At 42.8% G+C, this 24,786-nt stretch overlaps 2 non-coding genes across 2 annotated transcripts; one reads left to right on the forward strand and one right to left on the reverse strand.

The window, feature by feature from the left end:
- Positions 1–12,281: 12,281 nt before the first annotated feature.
- On the forward strand, positions 12,282–12,386 carry LOC112082520. The gene has a single exon (XR_002897193.1). It is a non-coding gene; the product is annotated as a small nucleolar RNA R71 (small nucleolar RNA).
- Positions 12,387–17,796: 5,410 nt separating this feature from the next.
- LOC112082627 lies at positions 17,797–17,903 on the reverse strand. Its single transcript, XR_002897292.1, has one exon. It is a non-coding gene; the product is annotated as a small nucleolar RNA R71 (small nucleolar RNA).
- Between the last annotated feature and the right edge of the window lie 6,883 nt (positions 17,904–24,786).

Below are 24,786 nucleotides of genomic sequence, written 5' to 3' on the forward strand. Positions count from 1 at the left end.
ATCTCGGTGGTTCTCATCAAAGAAAGTCTGGGCAAGACAATCTAGGCTAGGTGTCAAAAAGGGTTATCCTAGGGGTAAGGCTCAAAGTGTTTACGGGTTACCTGAAGATCTGGAGGATGCAGGATATTATGCAAAACCGCAAGAGAGAGTGAAGCTGTTGGTATCCACAGTTTTTCAGTCACTTTCTTCTTGCCATAGATTCCTGGTCTTCTTCCTCAGGTTCTCTCCTAACTCCCCCAGACTTAGATTTTTGTAAATCTTTCAAAAACATAGCTCTATAAATGCTTAGTAGTTGCTTCTTGCTCCACAAATTTCGACAATTCTATGACTCATTAGGCTTTTTGTTTCTCTCTCTCTTTTCATTCGTTCATTTTTTTTTATTTGGGAAAGAGGGAACACCTTTAGATATAGAGTCATAGAGAGCACGAAATTACCAGTTAAGATCTGTCTTGTAAAGCTTCATGAGGTTTCTGATACTCTTCCTTCCCAATTCCATTCAGTCTCCTTTGTGAGTGACTGAAAACTGCGTCGCTCCTCTTCTCTCTGATGTTTTTGCACATATCTGCTGATATAAACTAAAGAGAGAATGCATGAGGATTGAAAACAAGGGTTTTGGGTTTAGGGTATGGTACCAGATAAAGGTAAACTGGTCATCTAAGACGACAAAGAGTGGTAAAAGTGAGGGTAAAAGACGTCCTAGATGTGTATGTTGATGCCTGCCTAAAATCAATGATGAGAAAATTAGATATCAATATTAAGGTCAAATAAAATGATCTAGTATATCCTGTCAGAAAGAATCTCCATGAATAGAAGTACTCTGGTGGGAGTTCGTAGTGCAAGTACTCTAGCTACCGCATAGTCTAGTGCTAACCACAAATGAGCTATCATGCATAGTGCAGAAGCGTGCAGGTCTAAATCATCATAGTTTTGTGTCAAACATTCCTGAAAAATACTTAATGTCGAATAGGTTACATATTAAATTTTAAAAAGTGCTTGAAATTTGAAAGCAAAAGCAAGAAAATGATTAGCACGGATAGACATCCTCCCCCAGACTTAAATCACACTGTACCTAGTGTGAAAAAGTTGGTGAGAAAATGGTGAATAAAAGCGAAATAAAATAAGATAAAAGAAAAGAAAATGATGATAGAACCGTGATGGCAGTGAAGTGCTGATCAATCACTCATCCTCCGATGTGTCTGCTTCGAACTGGTGCTGCTCCTGTAGGAAAGTGACAACGCGCTCAAAGCGTCGTCCCTGTGTCTCCACTCTGCGCTCCAGATCAGTATGTGTGTGCGATGATGTCGATGATGAGGTGTGACCGGTCGAAACAGATGGCTGAAAATGAGCACGGGCCGCAGCTGCATCACACTTTGCCTTGGCCACTATATATTGGCCAATGGTGAATGGTAGACGAGGTACAGATGTCCTTCGTTACTCAATCTCGGGACCGATGCCGAAGGCAAGCAGACTCGGTGCTCCTCAGTGACAGTGCAAAATTTGTAACCGAACCTGTCTGGATCGAAAGTGGCACGAGAGATAGTGTGATCGCGAGAGAGAGATAAATGATGTGGTGTGTGCTGGTGGGTTGTCAAGTTTTACCCTAAATAAAATCAATAGCCGCAAGTGCACAGCTGATTGATTGTAGTACTTAGGGATCGAATCCACAGGGAAGGAGGATCTTTTCCTGCAAAACCCTTCGAAAGAAATATAAAGTAAGTCTAGAACCAAACGGTTTTGAGGAGGTTTTGGTGGTGTGTTTAAAATGTAAAGACGAATTCTAAAAGGAAACTACGGGAATTAAATGGCCAAATAACTAAACTTAACGAAATGAATAAAAACCAGAAAAACGGATATTCTAATTGCTTAATAACCAGAAGTTTTCTCAGGGGGACGAACGATTGAAAACATTGCTAGAGAGTAAATTTGATAAGATCTTAGCTTAAACTTTTCGAACTGGAGTCACAGACGTATGAATACGCCACTGTCGTGATCATAGACAACTATCTCTCTCAACCCTGACTAGTAGGTTTCCACTCTGGCCCTGGAAGAGAAGAGATGCATTATGTTTAAGACTCATCAGCATTCACAAATCGCCCATAGGTAGGTTTCCACTCCTATGTTTGTTTTGCTCTCCCAAACTAGATCTGATACCGGATGAACACTTTCGTGTCACCAAGCATCTGGATCGGATTGTAGTTCATGACGCTACTCTCATGCAGTAAAAACGAATTCAGAAGAAAAAGTTCTAAGCTTCGACTCAAAAGCTCATGGAATCCTCATCGAACATATAAATCCCCATCAAAAATCCCTTAATCCCAACAATAAAACTACTCAGAAATGATGAACGAAATCAAAAACATAGTATTAATAAGTAGAATAGAAACCGAAATTGAAAAAGAAAGAACAAGGGTTCAAGAGACAAATCTCTCTCTCCCTAAAACCTAAAACAATAAGAAAACTAGCATTCTCCCCGAAATAGGGTTCCTAAGACATGTATTTATAGTGCTCAAGACATCTCTGGACGTCACTTAGGGTTTCTCCAAATGAGGGAATCATTGTGGGCTTCAGAAATGGGCCTTCGGGCTCGGAGTTGGCTGGCCGCGGTCAGGATGGCTGTGACCGCGGGAAATGGATGGTTGGCCGCGGTCGCGGTGCTTCTGATCGCGGGAAGTGACTTGTTGGCCGCGGGTGGAGACGCTTGCCGGCTGGTTTACGGGACATTTTGCTCTTCGCGTTTCTTTTGATTGAACCGTTGGATTGCCAAGCTGTAAAGTGTGCTGGAAAGCCGATACTTCCATCTTTAAGGTCTCCAAATTTGAGCTGGATCAGACGGTGAGAAGGCCTTCAATCAGGGGTGAACTTCTGACGTTTGACTCTGAGCTGAAATTTGGTTTTCAATCCATTTTGTTAAGCTTTTCCCTAAGTTACCTGAAAAGAGTCTTGGAACTACAAATACTAGAAAAACGTAATAAAAGTACTTAAAAGCATTAAAAAACATAGAAAAATTATTTCAAAACGATCCATAAAAGTGGTCAAAATACGGTGTTATCAACTCCCCCAGACTTAAACCTTTGTTTGTCCTCAGACAAAGCAAAATCCTAAACTGGTTAAGTGAAAACAAAAATAGGGAATGAACAAATATCATAGACATGAACTCCTAAACTAGGACCAAAGATAGTGCATCAATCCACAACTTAGTCTAGAAAATTCTCACCAATGCACAAGAGATACTAGTCCAGTTTTTCCGCCATGCAAAACTTAAACAATCTAAATCTTGATTCCAGTCAACTAGCTCTCTACATTAATTAAGTTCAATAGTGAGTTCTCATTAAAGACATCATCCAGGGTAGACGGCGTTTGGCATTAAAGGGCTATTTAAGTGGTGGAGTTAAAGTGTTTCGGGTTACCTGAAGATCTGGAGGATGCAAGATAATATGCAAAACCGCAAGAGAGATAAGGACCTATTGATGACCGCAATTTTCAGTCACTTCTTCTTGCCAAATGTTGTTGCATAATCCTTCCTCCTTTGTTGTAAACAGCTATTCCCCCAGACTTAGATTCTTTCCGGGAATCAGAAAATGATCTCTAAAACTCCATGAAATCGAGGTCCAGTTGCCTTGGGACTTAAAATCCGACTCTCTAGACTCTCTAAGGCTTTTATCTCCTTTCTTTTCTTATTCTCGGTTTTTTTTTTTTTAAGTATTAGGAAATTTCTTTTAAAGAGAGAGACTAGAGGACGAGATTGTTCCAAAATTTGAGATTTTTCTAAGGCAAACTGAGCTTTCTCTTGTGTAGAATCCTTCCGGGAACTCTTCCAGCAAATCGCAGGTATCTGTCCTTGGTGACTGAAAACTGCGTCGTTCCTCTTTCTCTCCAACGTTTTTGCACTTATCTGCATATAAGACAATAGAAAACAAGAGTGCATGTGGTTTGAAAGAGGGCTGGTTAAGGTGGGGAACTAGCTAAAGATGAACTAGCCATTCAAGATCAACAGAGAGTGGTAAAAGGACAAAGGAGTCCTGAATGTATGATTCGTTTCCCTGGTCAAATGCTTTAATGAGAAAATTAAGTCCAAATTAAGTCCAAATAAAACAGAGCTAGTGTATCCCTTCATCTAAATCGAAATCATTCAAATTCCTCTGGGGTACTTCGTTTCAAATGTGCTTAGCTACTGCCTAGTCTAGTCCTAAATCATGAATGAGCATGTCACTAGGAACAGTCTAAAAGAACACCGTCAACTATCATTGATTCATGTTCACCATTCCCTTTAAAACGTATTTTGTTTTGAAAACCGATTTTGAAAAACTTTAAGGAAAATGAAAAAAGTGTAGATAATGCAAGACTCATGAAAGAAAAGTGGTTAGAAAGGGATGAAATCCTCCCCCATACTTAAATCACACTGTCCTCAGTGTGAAATAGTCGAGATTGGATGAGAAAAATGCATAGATAATCGAATTGGTAAGGACAAAGAGAACTTACCTGGATCCGGGATGCTGGTGGAGATGAACCGGATTCATTCGAAAGGGTTTGGAAAGGTGATTGGTGGTGATGAAGGTGGTGGAGGGTGATGAATGAGGTGGAGTTGTGATTGGTGAGGTGAAATGAGGTGAAGTGGGTGGTTTGGGGTCGGGTTTGATCTCAACGACCCATTGCCGCGGTCAGGAGTCACCCGACCGCGGCAAACAGGTGCTTGGCCGCGGTCAGAATCACGTGACTGCGGTCAAAGAGGCGTTTCCCGCGGTCAGAACGTCTGTGACCGCGGGGGCTTATTTCGCGGCCTCTTCCTGCTTCTCCTTGGTTCCTGCTGGGCCGAGCAGTCAGGTACCATCCTTCTTTTTGGCTTTTTTCGGGTTTTTTGATTTTTTTGGCTTTTTTGTTTTATAAGAAACACCTGAAACTAAGAAAAAGAAAAAGATCAAAAGAAAAAGAAAGAAAAATCCTAAAGAAAATAATATCTAAATGGATTGCCTCCCATTAAGCGCTTTTATTTTAAGTCGTTTAGCTCGACTTTTGGTGTTGGAAGTTGCTTAGTCTGATGAAGAAGACCTTGTCCTGAGACAATTCTTTTTCGACATCTCCTTGCTTTGCCTAGCAGGTTCTTCGTCACTCCAAAGTTCTTCTTCAAACTCTTCTGTTGCAGAACGTTTTCCTGCTTTGCTGTTGTATGGAACAGCTTCTGTGAAGACATCTTTGTCGATATTAGCAAATGAAATCCTCCGGTTTGGCCAGTCCATTATAGCTCCTGAATTTGCTAGAAAAGACCATCCGAGAATCACTGAACAAGTTGCATCTCTCGTCTCGACAATGTAGAAGTCAACAGGCACTATGCAATCTCCTATTCTCAAAGGAATTTCATGAGCTATTCCTTGAGGTGTTGCATTTGAATCATCAGCTAGACTAATCTTTGCTCTAGTCCTGCGCAGGTGTTTAAACCAAGTCTCAAAGCAATTTCCTTGGACATCATGTTAAGACAAGCTCCAGAATCACATAGCACGTTTTTAAACATTTCTCCTCTAATAGAACAAGAGATAAGAAACTGACCTGTAGTCTTGACCTTATGAAGAATTCAAACTTGCCTTTTTCTGTAGGTGTTGGCTGGTGTCTCAAACGCAGAATAGTATTCACAAAAGAAAGCTGCAGCGTCATATTCAATGATTGAATCGATGGATGGCATCTTTATCTCGCTGCATGTTTGGTCTTCTTGGATTGAAGAGTCAGCCGAATCTTCAACACATTCCTTTGCCATCATACTAGGTAATGATTCCTGCCAATCTGTTTCTTCATCTGAAACTTGGTTTTCTTCTTCCTGAGTTGGTTTTTTAGGTGCTGGAGGTTGAAGTTGGGACAGAAGATGTATTATTTTCCTCTCAAAACCCGGAGGTGCATCTGAGCGACCAACTCCTGCGGTCAGAGGAGTCGCGACCGCGGGAAAAGGGGTCTTGGCCGCGGTCAGGATGCTCGGACCCGCGGCCCCGGCTGTAAATTGCTCATAGTCCGTCTCTTCCTTCTTGTACTTGATACGAACCTCTCCAGCTTCTTTATTGGGTAAACTAGCATCATATGAACTCATACCAGGGCGTTGTTGTGCATCTTCATCAGGATTTTTGGGAGATGTCTTAGAAAATCTCTCAATTTGCTCAATGTTGGGCATCTGCTCCATTCTTGCATCAATCTCCCGTGCTTTGAGCTCGAGTTTGTTCAGTCTGTGCTCGATCTCTTGGAACTCTTCGTCTGTCTTCTCTCTATACCAGGAGGTGGATTCTCTGACTTCTTTAATCTCCTGTTTTGATTCGACAATATCACTTGAGTTTTGTATGATGTCATACTCTTGTCTTGTCTGCTCTGTTGCGACTTGGTGGATCATCCCAGCTAGTGTTTGTGAGTCCTTTTGGGTTTTTTCTTCCAAAACTCGAACATGTTTGGCCATATCATCAAATTTTCTGTTGAACTCTTCAGAGATTGAATCAATTTTCTTGAGCAGGGTGTTTTCGGTGAGAATCTGCTGATCAAGGAATTGGTTTATCATCCCTTCAAGGCGTCCCAAACGTCTGCTCAAATTGTCCTCTTGCTGACTAGGGTTCTGCAGTGGAGGATTATAGGCGTGTGGCTCGAAGTAGGTTGGAGGAGGACCATAAGGATCTTCCCGGCGTCGAACAGTCTCTCTGCGCCGGTGGTAAGGGTGGTTTGGCTGGCTGTATCGATCCATGTAGCTAAGATTTTGGGTTTGGTGTTCTTCTCTGCGTCTCGTGGCTTGAGGAGTGTTATAGAAACCTTCCTCATAGTGTATATTTCGATTTATAGGATCCATATCTTCTGAAATGGAAACAAAATAACCGAAAAATAGAAATATGCAGAAAAGGGGGTTCTATAGTCGATTTATCAACCTTTCTTGGGGTTTTGCGGAAAAAAAAACGTGTGCCTTCCCCGGCAACGGCGCCAAAAACTTGATGTGGTGTGTGCTGGTGGGTTGTCAAGTTTTACCCTAAATGAAATCAATAGCCGCAAGTGCACAGCTGATCGATTGTAGTCCTTAGAGATCGAATCCACGGGAAGGAGGATCTTTTCCTGCAAAAGCCTTCGAAAGAAATATAAAGTAAGGAAGTCTAGAACCAAACGGTTTTGTGGGGGTTTTGGTGGTGTGTTTAAAATGTAAAAACGAATTCTAAAAGGAAACTACGGGAATTAAATGGCCTAATAACTAAACTTAACGAAAATGAATAAAAACGAGAAAAACCGATATTCTAATTGCTTAAATGAAAATTAACTAAAAAGGAATGAGAATATTGAACTAAAGCTTGAAATAAAACGGTGTGAATCTATAGGAAAGAAGGCGTTGGGGCTCAGGGAAGTTTTCTCAGGGGTACGAACGATTCAAAACATTGCTAGAGAGTAAATTTGATAAGATCTTAGCTTAAACTTTTCGAACTGGAGTCACGGACGTATGAATACGCCACTGTCGTGATCATAGACAACTATCTCTCTCAACCCTGACCAGTAGGTTTCCACTCTGGCACCGGAAGAGAAGAGATGCATTATGTTTAAGACTCGTCAGCATTCAAAAATCGCCCATAGGTAGGTTTCCACTCCTATGTTTGTTTTGCTCTCCCAAACTAGATCTGATACCAGATGAATACCTTCGTGTCACCAAGCATCTGGATCAGATTGTAGTTCATGACGCTACTCTCATGCAGTAAAAAAGAATTCAGAAGAAAAAGTTCTAAGATTCGGCTCAAAAGCTCATGGAATCCTCATCGAACATATAAATCCCCATCGAAAATCCCTTAATCCCAACAATAAAACTACTCAGACATAATGAACGAAATCAAAAACATAGTATTAATAAGTAAAATAGAAACCGAAATTGAAAAATAAAGAACAAGGGTTCATGAGACAAATCTCTCTCTCCCTAAAACCTAAAACTTAAAAAGTATTCTAAAACAATAAGAAAAATAGCATAGCCTTCGAAATAGGGTTCCTAAGACATGTATTTATAGTGCTCAAGACATCTCTAGACGTCATTTAGGGTTTTTCCAAATGAGGGAATCATTGTGGGCTTCAAAAATGGGCCTTTGGGCTCAGAGTTGGCTGGGCGCGGTCGGGATGGCTGTGACCGCGGGAAATGGATGGTTGGCCGCGGTCGCGGTGCTTTTGACCGCGGGAAATGACTTGTTGGCCGCGGGTGGAGACGCTTGCCGGCTGGTTTACGGGACATCTTGCTCTTCGCGTATCTTTTGATTGAACCGTTGGATTGCCAAGCTGTAAAGTGTGCTGGAAAGCTGATACTTCCATCTTTAAGGTCTCCAAATTTGAGCTGGATCAGACGGTGAGAAGGCCTTCAATCAGGGGTGAACTTCTGACGGTTTGACTCTGAGCTGAAATCTGGTTTTCTATCCATTTTGTTAAGCTTTTCCCTAAGTTACCTGAAAAGAGTCTTGGAACTACAAATACTAGAAAAACGTAATAAAAGTACTTAAAAGCAATTAAAACATAGAAAAAGTATTTCAAAACGATCCATAAAAGTGGTCAAAATATGGTGTTATCAATAAAGTAGGTCATACCAGACATCAGGAATTCGATCATCAGATGAGAAATCGAATCCTACAGTCTGTAGTATCGCTGTAATAACACTCCCGTAAGCTGGTGTAGCGTCCTCACAACCGTGTAAATCATGCTTCACCTTTACCATGTTCTGTGCTATGATCCAGGGAAAGCAGGCAAGTCGTGGGTCGTCCATAAATGGCATCTGAAGTGTAATGAGCTTTGTCTTCAAAACACATCCCATGTTGGCTCTAGAGAAAATCGTGTGTGCTAAGAGTTTGTGCACAACTCTCACTGCAGGATGAGTAAAAAGGGCTGACTTGGATCTCCCGTTATCATAAACTCCATGACCCATCTCTCTCCACAAGTTAAAATCGGGTATATCTTCAAGGTAAATGCCATCGGTGTATGGAAGCTTAAGAGCCTCACAAAGTGCAGAAATGGTGAGCGAGTGGGGCTGTCCGTGGATAGAGAATGACAAGATGTCATCTGATGCTCTGGGGTTCCTCCTCTTCGTGTGGTGGAGTGTAATAGTTGCTAAGAATTTGCGGACTAGCTCAGGATAAGTCGGAAGGTTCAGCTCCATGTAGGGCCTCAGCTTAAGTGCATCGATGTACCAGATTATATCTTCTCTAATTCCAAGCATCTCAAGTGTATGATAATCAATGCAAGGCGTGGGTTTGATGTTCAGCTTCTTGAAACGTCTTGCATAGTCCACTCTCGGGTTTATCTCCTTGCCAATGTATCGGATCTGTGGTGGCTGAGGAGTTGCTCGTGTTTCTCTTGAGTGCTGGAGCAATCTCATCACATAGTTTCTTTTTCTCGGTCTGGCTTGGTTCAGCATGTAATCTCCTAGAGTAGCATCATCGGAAACGTCCTCAGAGCTGTCAGCAGTGCGACGGCTTCTTCGGGATCTGGTTTGTTCCATTTTTCTGCAAGACGAGATGATTCTTGGAAAAAGAGTGAATATGGATGCTGATTTTAACACATTAACGATCAGTTATACCAATACTAGTATAAAGAGATTAAGTAAAACCATGAGAAGCAGAATTGACATTGAATCAAAGAAATCGAGTAGTTCATGATCAGATTCGGATTTTTGATGTTCTCCACATAGAAATCTTCTAAAAATCGGTTTTAATGAGTAATTTCCATGTCAAATCTATAGGTTACCTAATACTAATCACTAATCACACAAGACTTAATAAAATTCATCAATTTTGCTGTTCCAAATTTGATTTTTATAAAGCATAAAGAATCCAAATTTCAAAAATCTTAATTCCTCTTAAGCTAGGTGTTAAAATCGATATTTAGATAACCTAATAGGATAATCTATTGTTCTTAAGCTATTTCCACCATCAATAAACCAAGATTTGGGCTTTTTAAGAAAACCCTAAGTTCTAAAATCAATTAAAAATGGCGAGTTTGAGCTTCATACCTTGCTGGAAAGACAAATTTGATGACATAATTGAAATCAGCTTTGAAAAAGAGTGAGGTTTGGGCCAAGAATCTCTTAAAAAGCTTAAGAATTGAAAAAGGTGTTCTATATCCTAAATCTCCAAGTCTTTTGGAAGAGAAGAGAAAAAGGAGTTTTGATCCAAAAAGTGTATTTCCTTTCTTAAAAAAGCGTTTTTGTAGCAAAAACGGAAAATTTCCGGGAATTCATAAGTTTACGGGAACTTACCTTTCTTGTCTTGCACGCAACGGAGGTTTAAAACTTACGGAAAATCTTAACGGGCTTTACCGGGAATACTCCATAAATCACCCGGAAACCCCGGGAACTTTTGAAAAGCGGTGGAAATCCGCATTCCCATCTCAACGACCAACGGCCGCGGTCAGGAGACGTGCGACCGCGGTGGTTGGAGGTTTAGCCGCGGTCACATTCATGGTGCCGCGGTCGATAATGCCTTGGCTGCGGGTCGGTTGGTCGCGACCGCAGCCCTTTCTCCTGCGGCCTTCGTCCAACTTTCAGGTCTTTGCCGGGCCGAGCAGCTAAAAACCTACCCTTCTCTTCTTGGTTTTTCTAATTTTCTGATTTTTGTGTTTTTGTTTTATAAAATATCTGAAACTTAAAAGGAAAAGAAAACATAAATTTTTAAAAGAAAAGAAAACTAAAAGAAAGAGTACCTAAATGGGTTGCCTCCCATTAAGCGCTTTTGTTTTAAGTCGTTTAGCTCGACGTATGGCAAGAAGAATCAGGCTGATTTGAATGGCACTCCATTTGATGTGCCCTTATCACTTCCGGTTGCTGGAGGTTTTACTTCTTCTCCTTGAGGGGCCGTCTTCTTTCCTTTATTCTTCTTTCGGACTTTAACATTGTTTAAAACCCTATTTGTGTTTTCGATCAGCTCCTGGATTTGGTCCTCACTAGTTTCTATTGCATCCGGTGGAATGATGATCTTGATCTTTGCAAAAGCTTTCGGCTTCTCCCTTTCTTTCTCTTTTGGCCGGTTTCCTTTGCTTGGAAAATCATCTACGATAGTCGGATAAAACCTTCTGCGATCTACATTGAGGAAAACAGCATGCCGGTTTGCGTGATCGATTACTGCTCCTACAGTAGCTAGAAATGGTCTTCCAAAAATCAGTGGTCTCTCCTTGTCTTTATCCATCTCCAGGACTTGGAAATCAGCTGGAACAATCTTGTCTCCCACTAGAACTTGTAGATCATGAATCGCCCCTTCAGTATCTTTTTGAGATGAATATCCAAAGATAACCTTAACTGTCGATGTCCTGAAGGTTTTTATGCCCAATTTTTCGGCAAATGTCTTTGACATGATGTTGACATTGGCTCCGGAATCGCACAGGCAGTCTGTGAACTTGATTCCTGAAATGAAACATTGGAAAACAAAACGTCCCGGATCATCGACTTTTGTAAGCCTTTGAAACGGTGATCGTTGAGGTACATTAAATGGTGGCTGCTTGGCATCGACATCCTTGTAAAGTGGTACAAAGATTGGGGTTTCTTCTTTCTTTCCATCGGTTCTGGCCTCTTCTTCGGGCAATGTGGTTATGGCGCTGCAAAACCTCTTAGGGTTATCTTCAACTCTTCCTGGAAGAACTCCACTTTGCCTCTTCATAGAGTCGGCTGTTTGGGCGACTTGCACGTCTAGTTTGACGTGCGAAGATAAAGCTTCAAACTTCCCGTTCAGGTCATTGTACATGCAGTCAACCTTCACGTTCATGTCTTTAGATGCTTTTTCGTTCGTCATAACGGGCTGTTGGATGGACTGTTCAAGTCTACCGATTTGTGAAGCTAGCTGGTTCGTCGTGACTCCTTGCTGTTGTACAAATTGATTGTTAAAACCCGTACCTTGGTAGTTATATGGCTGTCGCGGTTGATAAGCTCCTGTCCCTCCGAAGTTTCCACCTTGGAACTTGTTTCAGAAGGATTTTTGCTGTGGCGGGTAGTACAGATCTTGAGGATTCTCAACATTTGGATTGCGGTAAGAGAGATTGTTGTAATTTGCACTCTGCAAGTTGTTGTTGAAACCATTGTTGAAGCGATTTGGGTATGGTGCTTGTGCTCCTACATAGTTCAATACTTCTTCTTGAAAGGCTTGATTAATGTGATCGATATCACTAGGCCCTTCATCTTCTGCGCCATTGTTGGTCTCACAAGCATGGATTGGACGATTGTTACTCTTCAAAAGCTGGCTCATCATGTTCTTCAACTCGGTCATCTCTTTGTTGTCTGTTCCGGTTTGCTTCGTCGGTAAAATGTGCTCAGCAGGCTTGATCCAGGAAATCCATGGTGAGGGCAATCACGTTCATACTCCTTAAAACGTTCCCAGGCTTCATAGAAGGATTCAGTCGGTCCTTGCTGAAAGCTTGAGATCTTTGTTCTCAATAAATTCGACCTTGACTTAGTATAGAAGTGATTTAGGAAAGCAGGTTTACACTCTTCCCAATTAGTAATCGATCCTGCAGGCAAAGATTTCAACCAATGGTGAGCTTTGTCTGCTAATGAAAAAGGGAACAACTTACACTTTAAATAGTCTGCTGGAACTTGGTTTGTTCTCATCATGCTGCAGATTTCTTCAAAGAGCTCGATATGGTCCATTGGGTGTTCAGAAGGAACTCCATGGAATTGGTTTTGTTTCACCAATGAGATGATTTGATGCTTGACTTCAAACTCATTCCGGTTCGGAAATGGAACTTGGATTGCAGATCGATTCTGAAAATTTGGAGTAGGTGCATCAAAATCAGCTATGCGATGGTTCCTGGCTTGTCTTCGGTGTTGATTTGCTGGTTGCACAGGGCGGTGAGCGCGCCCATTCGGCTGCATTCCTTGGTTGTCACCATCGGCTGCATTGATGGGTGCATCAAGATCTTCACGTTATTCTCTCTCGCGGTTCTGGTGGTTTCTTGGAGGAACCTCATCCTCCTCTCCATCTTGTCTAGCATGATCACCTCCTCTGTGATCATTCTCTTCATTTTCTCCATGTTCGGACCCGTCTTCGTCCATATTTAAAGCTCGGTTAATAGGATCTCTAGGCTGGTCGTCGTTGGCCATTCCTTGCGTTCGTCTAAGTTTTCGAAGTTCTCTTTCGTGTCTATCTATCTTGTCTAGAATTGGAATATTTTCTACAGGTTTGCGCCTGGTATTCATGCAATTCAGAGAAAAACAAAAGAAGGGAAAGATGATTCAGCAAAACTTTAACAAAGAACTAGAGATCAGGTATCTAGAATAGAAGTTAAAACAAGAAAAGTAGCAAAAGGCAGCGAAACAAATCCCCGGCAACGGCGCTAAAAACTTGATGCGTGTCATCTGCATGAGAGAACAAGTTTTACTTTTAACAAAAACAAATGAAAGCCGCAAGTGCACAGCTAATCAGTTGTAGTATTTAGGGATCGAATCCACAGAGATTTATGTGCCTGGTATTCTTCTACGGTTTCTAAATTTATGTCTAGACTAGATTGGTTTTAGAGGTTGGTTGTTTTTCACGGATTAAAATAAAACTAAAGAAACCAAATAAATCTATCCTAGAAAACAAGTAGAAAAATCGAATAGAAAGCAAGTAGAGCAAGCAAAATATCGAACTAAAACAATTGAAATGCGGATCTAAATAAGCAAGTAAAATCGATTGGTTTGTAAACTATGGCTAAAAACGCTGAGCTTTTTGGAACTCTACAGGGATCATAATCGGTTTTAACACCAGGGTAGATAGATTGGGATTGACGGATATCGATATATGGGGTTCTAGAGCTAGAGTACGGCGGTATGACTACGTCACTGTCGTGATCATAACCAACTACTTCTCGCAACCCTGACCAGTAGGTTTCTACTCTGGCCTTGGAAGGGAGAGAACGCAAGAGCTGCACAAGACTCGTCAATACTCACGATCCCGCCGCAGGTAGGTTTCCACTGCTACGGAAAAATCGCCTGTTTCATTCTAGCGCTGATACTTAATGAAAACTTTGGCAACACTAACTATCTAGATCAGATATTAGGTGATCAATCAAGCATACATGCAATAAGAACAAGAATAAACAGAGAACAAAGTTGAAATCCCAGATCTATAAACCTAGATGTCTTAATCGATTATGAGAGCCCAACTCGGGATCTACTCAGACATGGCTGAGGTCGACATCATCATTAGTTTTAATAAAAGTAATCAAAAACAGTAAAGAAAAGAGATGAAGAAAGCTTCTCTATTGAAGAACTCGGACTTGAACAATCTTCTACAAAAATCGCATAAAAACGACTAAAGGAAAAAGGGTTTCTGTAAAGTATGAAGGGTGGTGTCTAAAACCGACCTAAATGACAAGTATTTATAGTCTTCAATACTCCATGGTCTCTAGGGTTCCGGAATTGAGGCTGAGAATGACTTTGGGCTTCAGAAATATGGGCTTTAGTTCGGAGTTAGCCGGCCACGGTCGGGAATGACGTGGCCACAGGAAACAGGTGGCTGGCCGCGTAATATGTCTATATTTTACATCATTTAGAGTGCATTTTAGAGTCCTCATCATGTGTTTTCCCATGTAAATTGAGTCTTTAGGCATCAAAATAGGGTTTAGGGCTTGCATTAGGTCCCAAAGAGTTTTGCATGTTTTGAAGTCTTTATCAGGTGCTTTGGAAGTCATTTGGAGCTTAATAAGAGGAGCAGAGAAGAAAACGGTGAAGAAAAGGGTCAAAAATGGTGGAAACCGCTTGGAGGAATTTCTCGGCCAAAACATGTACCGGCTGGACAGAAACCTCGGTCAAAAAGCTTACCGAATGCTCATTACCGGCCAAAACCCTTACCGATCGACCAAAATCGACCAAAGACGAGTATCGGGTGCAGAATACCACGGGTTAGGTTTATGGCCGAGGCGAGAAGAATTTTACAGCTAAAAAGCTTACCGCGGTACATAGCCCTCGGTCATTTTCCTTACAGCAGGAAGCTTTTCTCGACCAAAACCTGTCCTTGCCTGCGCGTTTCAAAGATCAGCAATCCAGGGAACCTTCCGGTCCAAATCAGTTGGCGGGGTCTTCATCAAAGTTGGAGAGAATCAAGCAAAGATCCCAGAGCAGTTGGAATCATCCAATTCGTACCAGTAAGGAGAAAGATACAGCTTCCGGAAGATGCACCAGCATTACGCGCATCCGAGAACCGAACGGCGGATTCCAAAGATCACGGCGGACGGAGCCTTTCCGGACCGAACTAGCCTGCCCGGTCTTCATCAAAGTTTGAGATCTGTGAAGGACCTTCTCAGAACAGTTGGAAATGCTCAGTTCGGAGCAGTGGTTCAAAAGATAAGGTCTCCGGAGTTCACATTGGTTCGAAAGCTTATTTTCCGGTGAATCCGATGCGGTGCAAAGATGTGAAATCCAGGAAGCCTTCCACTTCCCAAGCTCCGACGGTTCCTTCACCAAAGTTCGCGCTTATTGAGTCATCTTGACTATGGAACTGGTCTCAGAGCAATTGGAGTCGTGTGTTGAAAGTTACTGTTTCCGGAAGGCAATATGGTCGATACAAGCCCAAATGAGTTGCGATACGCGCTAAGTGTTTTTTCAGGGCTCGGCATCATTACCTCGACATCGTCCAAGTCAAGGCTCATATCTTGGGAGTATTCTGGATTAGATCTCATGCTGATGCCTTGGCATGTTGGGATCAAGGCATGCACATGTAAGAAGTGAAGCTGGAAACGACTAAGTGTTGAACGTGCACCTCGGTGTAATGAATTCGGCGTGCATGCCGGACTCTGTTCTCCCGAATCCCTCGACTACCAAGCCCCTCGGCATTTTTGTACCAAGGTCCCTTGTCACAAACCCAGAATCAAGAACAAGACGGCTCAAGAACACACACGTGAAGATGGATCAAAGACTAGGGTTCATGCATGTTCTTGACGTGTTCTTCACGAGATCTTCATTTGGATCCTGACTCACGTGCACTCCTCGACACATAGACCTTGGCTTCACTCTCCGACACACCGTGGCACTCACCCATCAACCCAAGAAGGCGGCTCAGTACCCGGTTTGTTCCGGGGTGACCCGCGACACTTTCCCTTTGCTATAAATACATTTTAGGACCAAAAACCTAATCATCTTATCTCTTATCTGTTTTTAGCTCTAAGAACTTGCCTCTTTTGTGAAACTTGATTAATCTAATCCGATATCTCGTTTTTGCATCAGAATCTTGTTCTTTCTTTATTTTCTTTTATCATCCAGCATCAAACTCCTTATCATGACTAGCTACACGTCTTGCAAAGGACTTAGTGAGCTCGTTATGATCAGTGAGTAGTCGTTTAAGCGGCTTTAGATAGGTAGATTAGGGTGCTTTCAAGATAGATTAATGGGTTTAGGTGTCTAGTCTTGCATGTTTCATTCTTTAACCGACGAGATCTCTAGGCTGGATCCAAGCACATCACTTGAGGTTCAGATCTGAGACATATCTCGCATCAAAAGTGTTTGTAGAAATGTCTGAACCACTCGGTTAAAGGTTTAAGAGTCTTTCATCGCGAGAGTGATAGTTTGTTCTCTTAAATGACGTTTTTGAACTGAACTTTATTGCTGACTGATTCGTGCTTCTCAAAAGGGATTTTGGTATGAAAGAGGATCAGTTTATATATTTAATACTTTCATGAGAAGATTAACATGCCTTGAGTTCAAAGTTAAATGAAACCGCTTGATAAAATGATTCATTAGCCCATTAGTCTAGCTTGGAAGCACCCGAATCAAGTATCCTGTCTAAAGCTTCTGCCTTTATAATATATTATCATCATCCGAATCATTTGCTTGTTATTTGCATCTTCACTTAGTTTAAATCTCATCTTTTGTCTCATTACTTGCTTGTTTACTTGTTAATTAGTCTAGCTAAAAACCTTTACTATTCTCTCTTGACTTAAGGCAACAAATGACATAGATAGTGTCTCCACTACAAGTTTGGTTTGATAACCCCTTGTACTACAAGGACAGGGGTATTGATAACCTCTTTAAAGAGCTAAAACTCTTAGTTATCAATTGGCGCCGTTGCCAACTTGTGGGAGAATTATTCTCTTATTTGTTCTTAAGATCAAGACTTTACTTTCTTTTGTTTTACTGACTCTTTTGCAAGTTCTTGTTTTGATTTCAGGTGCATGAAAACCAGGTCTCGTAGCACAGAACCGCCTTTACCGTACGACAATAACATCAACAGGATTGAGAGGCGAGCTCGCGAGAGAGAACGGCACTTTGAAAGACTTGGAATGGCAGAACAGCAAAGGATCGAGCAACAGGCTCAGGAAGTCGAGCACCAGGCTCAGGCTAATCAGGCACAGGCAGGAAGAAATGAACAACAAGCCTATGTTAATCAACAACAGGCTCAAAGGAATGAGAGGCTTGCTCAGCAAAACCAACAACAAGCTAATAGAAACGAGCAACAAGCCCACCATGTTCATCCGCCACCACCACAAGCTCAGTGACAACCTCCTCCGGTCTTTGTTGGAGAAAATGACCGAGCTAATGCGCACCAATACCGAGCCGGGATTCAAGCTCCACCGGTTCAAAATAACAACTTTGAAGTTAAAGCTTCCCTGCTCAATATGGTGCAGAACTCAAAGTTTCACGGTCTAGCCGGAGAAGACCCTCTTGAGCATCTAGATCAGTTTGATCGAGTTTGCGACTTAACCAAGATCAATGGCGTCTCGGAAGATAGCTTCAAGCTACGCTTGTTCCCATTCAGCCTAGGTGATAAAGCTCACCAGTGGGAAAAGAACCTCCCGAGGGGTTCTATACAAATATGAGAGCAGTGTAAACTGGCATTCTTATCAAAGTTCTTTTCCACATCGCGCACGGCTAAGCTCCGGAATCAGATCTCAAGTTTCACGCAGCACAACAACGAGAGCTTTAGTGAGGCTTGGGAACGGTTTAGAAGCTATACTAACCAATGCCCACACCACGGCTTCTCAGAGGCATCCCTCTTGAGTACTTTATACCGAGGTGAACTCCCCAAGATCAGAAACCAACTCGATACAGCCTCAAATGGAAATTTTCTTGGGAAAGAGATCAATGCGGCAATGGAACAAGTCGAGAACCTAGCCATGTCTAATGACACGTATGGAGAGGATTTTGATAGGGCAAACCGTACAGAGGGATCTAGTGATGAACAGCGTATGAAAAAGGATATAAGAGAGCTTCAGAGCAAGCTTGACAAGGTTTTAATGGCGACTCAAAAGCCAATACACTTTGTAGGCGAGTTTGATGAGCAAGGGCCAAGTTTTGACAATGTTAATGAAGATGGTCTAACTCAAGAGGAGCTGAATTACATAGGGAATCAGCAGAGGTATCAGCGGTTTAACAACTACAGCACAAACCCAAACCTCTCATACAGAAACCCAAATGTAGCTAACCCTCAAGACCAAGTGTACCCTGCTCAACAACAACAAAGCTATGCTCAAAAGGCTCCTTTCAGAATAGCTTTCAGCCCAAGCAACAGTTCAGTGGGCAACAGCACGGCTACACTCAGCAGAATCAAGCAGCTCAGGGTAACAATTTCACCAACCAACCGCAGCAACACAAGTTTCCACCAGGGTTCAATCCGCAGCCGATGGGTAATCAGCAACAGATTCAGGGAAAGGGTCAGAATCAGATGGGAACCGATGTCTGTGGGATTTTACAGCAACTGTTACAGGGTAGGAAAGAGAGTGGAAAGCCAGCACGCGACAATGCAGCAAGATATCAGAGAGCTTAAGCAGAATCAAGCCTCTACATCATCAAGAGGCCCAACTTTACCAGGTAAACCGGAGCCGAACCCCAAGGAGTATGTGAACGCCATCACATTGACGAGTGGTAAGGAATTACAAGCTCCAACGCCTAAGACAAAGCTCATTGAGGCCAATGAGCAATTAGAGGGGGAGGCAGCCTCAGATGATGCGTGTAAAGAAGCGGTTTTTGAGAAGGAACCGATCAAGGACAAAGGAAAAGAGGTGGAAAAGACAACTGAGCTTGAAAAGCCATACATTCCACCACCACCTTACCAACCCAAGACACCATTCCCAGGGCGTTTCAAAAAGAAAATCCTAGACAAAGCCAAAGCGGTCTTTGAGAAACACTTGGAGAACACGCAACTTACCTTACCCATCATAGATGCTTTCTTAGCTATACCTCAGCTTGGAAAGTTTCTAAAAGATGCGATCCTCAACAAGACAAAGGAGCTCCAGGGTATGGTAATACTGAGCCATGAGTGCAGCGCCATAATACAAAGAAGATCTATACCAAGAAAGCTATCCGATCCGGGCAGCTTTACTTTACCGTGTGCTTTAGGTCACTTGAAGTTCTCAAATTGCTTATGTGACCTAGGAGCTTCTGTGAGCTTAATGCCTTACACGGTGGCCAAGAGATTGGGATACAAAAGCTACAAGCCGGCCAAGATCTCCCTTGTATTAGCTGATAGATCGGTTCGCTTACCGGTGGGTTTGCTTGAGGATTTACCTTTGAGAATTGGTGAGATATAAATCCCCACGGACTTTATAGTTCTTGAGATGGACGAGGAACCATTAGACCCTATTATCTTGGGCCGACCGTTCTTGGCAACCGCAGGAGCCATAATAGATGTGAGAGGAGGAATGATTGAACTACACATCGGTTCCGAGACTATGAAGTTCAACGTGAAGGAAATGATGAAGAAACCGACCATTGGAGGTCAAATTTTCTATGTGGAAGTAATGGAGGAGCTAGCTGATGAGCTCCTAGAAGAGTTAAACGCAGAAGACCCATTACAAGTGGTCTTAACACGGGAACAAAGCGAGCACGGGTATTTGAACAAGGAAAGCGAGGTGTACAAGCGTCTTTTGGACCAACCGAGGGAACTTGGAGCTGAGGCGAGGTTTTTGGAGCTCAGGAAGAGTGGCCTCGACATAATAGACAACGAGGAGTCCAAGGGTATAGAGGAGACACCTCGGGATATCATGGCCGTGACAGCTTGTGCCGAGGCCGATGGTGAACCGCGCGAGAACAAAGAAAAGGCCGAGGCAGCTGTTCCGGGCCAATGCAGCTTTGATGCCGATTGGAATGAGGCAGACGCACCCCCTGTTGAGCTCAAGCCTCTACCAACAGGGCTCAGGTATGCGTTCTTGGGTCTAAACTCCACTTTTCCTGTGATCATAAACGATAGCTTGCTTGAACATGAAGAACGTGCATTGCTTAATGAAATAAGAATATTCAGGAGAGCCATAGGGTATTCCTTGGCTGACATTAGAGGGATCTCTCCTGATATATGCACCCACAGGATCCACCTAGAGGACCAAGCCATGTCCTCTATTGAGCACCAACGTCGCCTTAACCCGAACCTTAAAGAGGTGGTTAAGAAGGAGATACTAAAGCTCCTTGAGGCAGGGATAATATATCCAATCTCTGACTCTCGGTGGGTATCTCCTGTACACGTTGTTCCCAAGAAAGGTGGGATCACGGTGGTGAAAAACGATAAGGATGAACTCATAGCCCAAAGAACTATAACCGGCCATCGTATGTGCATTGACTATAGGAAATTGAATTCTGCATCAAGAAAAGATCATTTTCCTTTACCATTCATTGATCAAATGCTTGAACGGCTAGCTAATCATCCTTATTTTTGTTTTCTTGATGGATACTCGGGGTTCTTTCAAGTACCCATAGACCCCCGAGATCAAGAGAAAACAACATTTACTTGCCCTTATGGCACTTATGTCTATAGGAGAATGCCTTTCGGTTTGTGTAATGCACCGGCCACTTTTCAAAGATGCATGATGCACATTTTCTCTGATCTAATTGAAGAGAAAGTTGAGGTGCTTATGGATGATTTCTCCGTTTACGGCTCCTCTTTCTCCGAATGTCTTGCTAATCTATCTCAGGTTCTAAAGCGATGTGAGGAGCATAGACTTGTCTTGAACTGGGAGAAGTGCCATTTCATGGTCCAAGAAGGCATTGTCTTGGGACACAAGGTATCAGAGAAGGGTATTGAGGTGGACAAGGCTAAGATCGAGGTGATGGTGAACCTACAAGCTCCGAATTCTGTAAAAGGAATAAGAAGTTTCCTTGGGCACGCAGGGTTCTATAGGCGGTTCATTAAAGATTTCTCCAAGATAGCTAGACCCTTGACGAGGCTATTGTGTAAAGAGGTGGAGTTTATCTTTGATGAAGAATGTGAGGAAGCGTTTAAGAGAATCAAGGAGGCTTTGATCAGTGCACCGATTGTACAAGCTCCCGATTGGTCTTTACCATTCGAAGTGATGACTGATGCATCTGAGAGAGGAATGCGGCTTGGCTTACATGGTTTTATCTCGCTGAAGCTCCTTTCCAGACCTGTGCGAGTTCGGCATGCGACTTGGGACTAAAGGAGGACCAACTCGCACACATTTTCTCTCCAGATTTCTTCTGGGTTCTGCGAATTCAAGAGAGGAAAGAACTGAACCGCATAAAGACTCGCAGTTTACACCTAGATGGACATGCGGCTGAGGCTGAAGGACTTTAGGCTCCCAAGACTGTTTCTTTGGCTGTGCGACTTGGACATGCGACATGGGAAGCTCGTGACCAACTCGCACACTCGAGATTTTACCTATCAAAGCCGGGTCAGGACCCGGTTTTTTCCGGGCTGACCCGGTTCGTTTTAGGACCTATATATAGTTTTTTAGGGTTTTACCCTAAGGAGCAAGCTTTATTCATTTTGTTTCTTGCCTCTTTTAAGAAAAGCCTCCTCTTAAGAAGAGAAATATCGATTTTTAAGGGTTTTAATCAAGAGAGATTGAGAGATCTTTGTGTTTAAAGCTGCAAATCCATCATTATCCATCTACTCCATCTCCATTTCTCATCACTAATCATGCCAATCTTCTCAACTTGCAAAGGTTTAAGAGAGATTAGTATGATTAGTGAGTAGTCACCTTAATGAGGTTCTAGATGTGTAGGTTAGGGTGCTTAAGTGTTAGATTAGGAGTGCTTAGGGCTAGATTCATTGATTCATCTCTCTAAACAGCTGTTCTCTAGGATAGATCCTTGCACATCACATGTGATCTAGATTCTGGGAATTTTATGCACCAGAAGTGTTTGATGAAATTCCTGAAAGAGCTGTATTAGAGGTTTAAGCATTTGCTGCATGATGATGTCTTGTTATTTAATTGAATGATCTTTTAGAACTGTTTCTTAATGCTCATTGATTCATATTTCACAAATGATGATTTGGTTTGAAAATAGATTAGTGTAGAGGTTAATACCTTCATGAGAGGATTAATCTAGATTAGAGTTCTAAATCATTTGGATTATGTCTTATCATTGTCATTAGCATTTCTAGTTTAACACCAAAGCACCCTAGCCAACTATCATGTCTAGAACCTCATGTTTCCATCATCTCATATTCACATCATTTGCCATTTGCTTAGTTCTTGTTTGATCATTTGCTTAGTCTTTAATCCTGTTTTAAGTTTGTAGTTGTCATTAGTCAATCAAAACCTCACTTGTTTAGTGTCTATCACCACATTCTTGGATTGGCAACCTCTTTTGTGCTACTTTGACAAGGGGATTGAGAGCCCTTAGACCTAAAAAGTCTTGTCTATCAAGCGAGGGCAGCTAGGGCATCAGCTAAAGCATTTTCACCCCGAGGTATTCATGTAAGCTTGAATTCCTTGAACTGCTTCGTCAACTCTTGAACTACTTTCAGATACTCTTCCATCCTACCGACTCTCGCTTTGTATTCTCCATTGAACTGGTTCGCAACTAGCTGTGAATAGCAGAAGGCACAGATTTTATGGATTCGGATCCCAAGTGCGAGCCAAAGTCTAGCGATTAATGCCTCGTATTCTGCTTCGTTGTTGGACGCATAAAACGTGAGGTGAAATGACTGCTTGATGATCTCGCCGGTTGGCGATATTAGTCGTATCCCGACCCCCAAACTTTGCATCAATGACGAACCATCAACATGTAATGTCCATGTCGACTCGGAGGTCGGCTCTTCCACTCATGCAGTCGAAAGTTCGATTAAGAAATCGGCTAACACCTGAGATTTCGCGCACGACCTGTTTCTGTATTCGATGTCGTATTCGCTTAGCTCCACTGCCCATTTGGCTAGTCTTCCGGATTGGCTCGGACTATGCAGGATGCTTCGTGGTGGCAGAGTAGCAAGGACTACAATCGAGTGCGACTTGAAGTATGGTCTCAGTTTCCGAGCCAACATCACAACGGTTAGGACGACTTTCTCCATTTCCGGATAGCGCATTTCCGCCTCGGTTAAACTGCAGCTCACATAGAAGAAAGGTTTCTGCTCTCCCCTTTTTTCCCTATCGCCGGGGTTCATGAATATCTGGTTGTACCCCAAAAAAGTGTCCATGAATGTGAGCAATTTATTCCCCGATGTAGCTTCAACTAGTCGATCGATATGAGGTAGGGGGAAACTATCCTTCGGGCACGCCTTATTGAGGTCGGTAAAATCTATGCACACACGCCATTTACCATTTTTCTTCTTCACCACTACGAGATTGGCGAGCTAATCTAGGTATTTAGCCTCAGCAATCGAACCCACCTTTCAAAGCCGTTCTAATTCGTCGTTTACCGCCTTAGCTCAGTCAGGACCTAGCTTTCTTCTTTTTTGCTTCACCGGTTTGAATGTTGGGTCTACGTTGAGCTCGTGGCATGCCACGTCGATGCTAATTCCTGGCATGTCTTCTGCAGTCCATGCGAATGTCCCAACGTTCTGTTTTAAGAAAGCAATGCGATCCGCCTTAATAGCCTCGTCAAGTGTCGCTCCGATCTCCACGCACCGCTCTGGATGTATTTCGTATATGCATACCGAGACCACCGGATCGCAGCTCGGCCCACTCTTATCCTCACGCCCCTCGCCGATCTGTAATTGCTATAAGAGCTTGGCGAGCTCGTTCGCAGATTCTCAGTTCGTCTTTAGCTTTTTCCTGTTTTCGTCTGGGACCGAGTCTACAATGGGCTTCCTCATCTTATACTCGGCCAAAAAATACATACGCAACTCTTTTGGTTTCCCCATATCGTCTTGATTCCACCAGGAGTCGGGAACTTGACGCATAAATGATACGTTGATGGGGCGGCTCGCATTGAGTTCAACCATGGCGTTCCTATGATTACGTTGTAAATTGCCGGATGATCAGCTACGGAAAACTCCACAGATTTCGTTACTCCTCCTGCTGGCACGGGAAGCCTGATCTTTCCGATTGTCATCGTTGTTTCTCCTGAGAATCCTGTTAATGGCTTCGGAACAGCGGTTACTTTGGACAAATCGATTTTCATACTCCTAACGGTTTCGTGGAAGATAAGATCTAACGAACTTCCCGTATCAATTAATATTCTAGCAACGTCGTGATCCCTAATAGTAAGCTCGATCACGAGGGGATCACTATGTGGTGTGTCAATTATTACTGTTTCATCCTCCGAAAATGAGATCATTGTAGAGGGATAGCTGGAGGCTCCGCCCAGTTAACACTTGCATTGGTTCTCCGCTGGAAAGCTTTAATCGACGATACGGTGTCGAGACAGTATTGCGATCCACCCATTATCATATTGATCCTTCTTCTAAGGCCATCTCGCGGATCCTCGTTATTCCTCCTTCCTCGCTTTTGGGCTTTGCCTCGGTTTTCTTTCGCCAAGTTCGGGGGATTAACTTCATCACCTTCTCGCTTCTCGTATTTGGGTTCCTTGGCAGCTGTGGTTTCTTCGGGCTCTACAGCTGTTCGCTTTGCGGCAAGCCTGACGGCCAAGAACCGACAGTTCGCTGTTGAGTGCCCCTAGCACTGATGATGTTTGCAGAATGCTTTTTCATCATAAGTCCGAGAGTTCTGAGTTCAAGTGTTCCATGGTCC

This window comes from Eutrema salsugineum, unplaced genomic scaffold, assembly GCF_000478725.1.
Source record: "Eutrema salsugineum unplaced genomic scaffold, Eutsalg1_0 scaffold_1, whole genome shotgun sequence".
Lineage (NCBI taxonomy): Eukaryota > Viridiplantae > Streptophyta > Magnoliopsida > Brassicales > Brassicaceae > Eutrema > Eutrema salsugineum.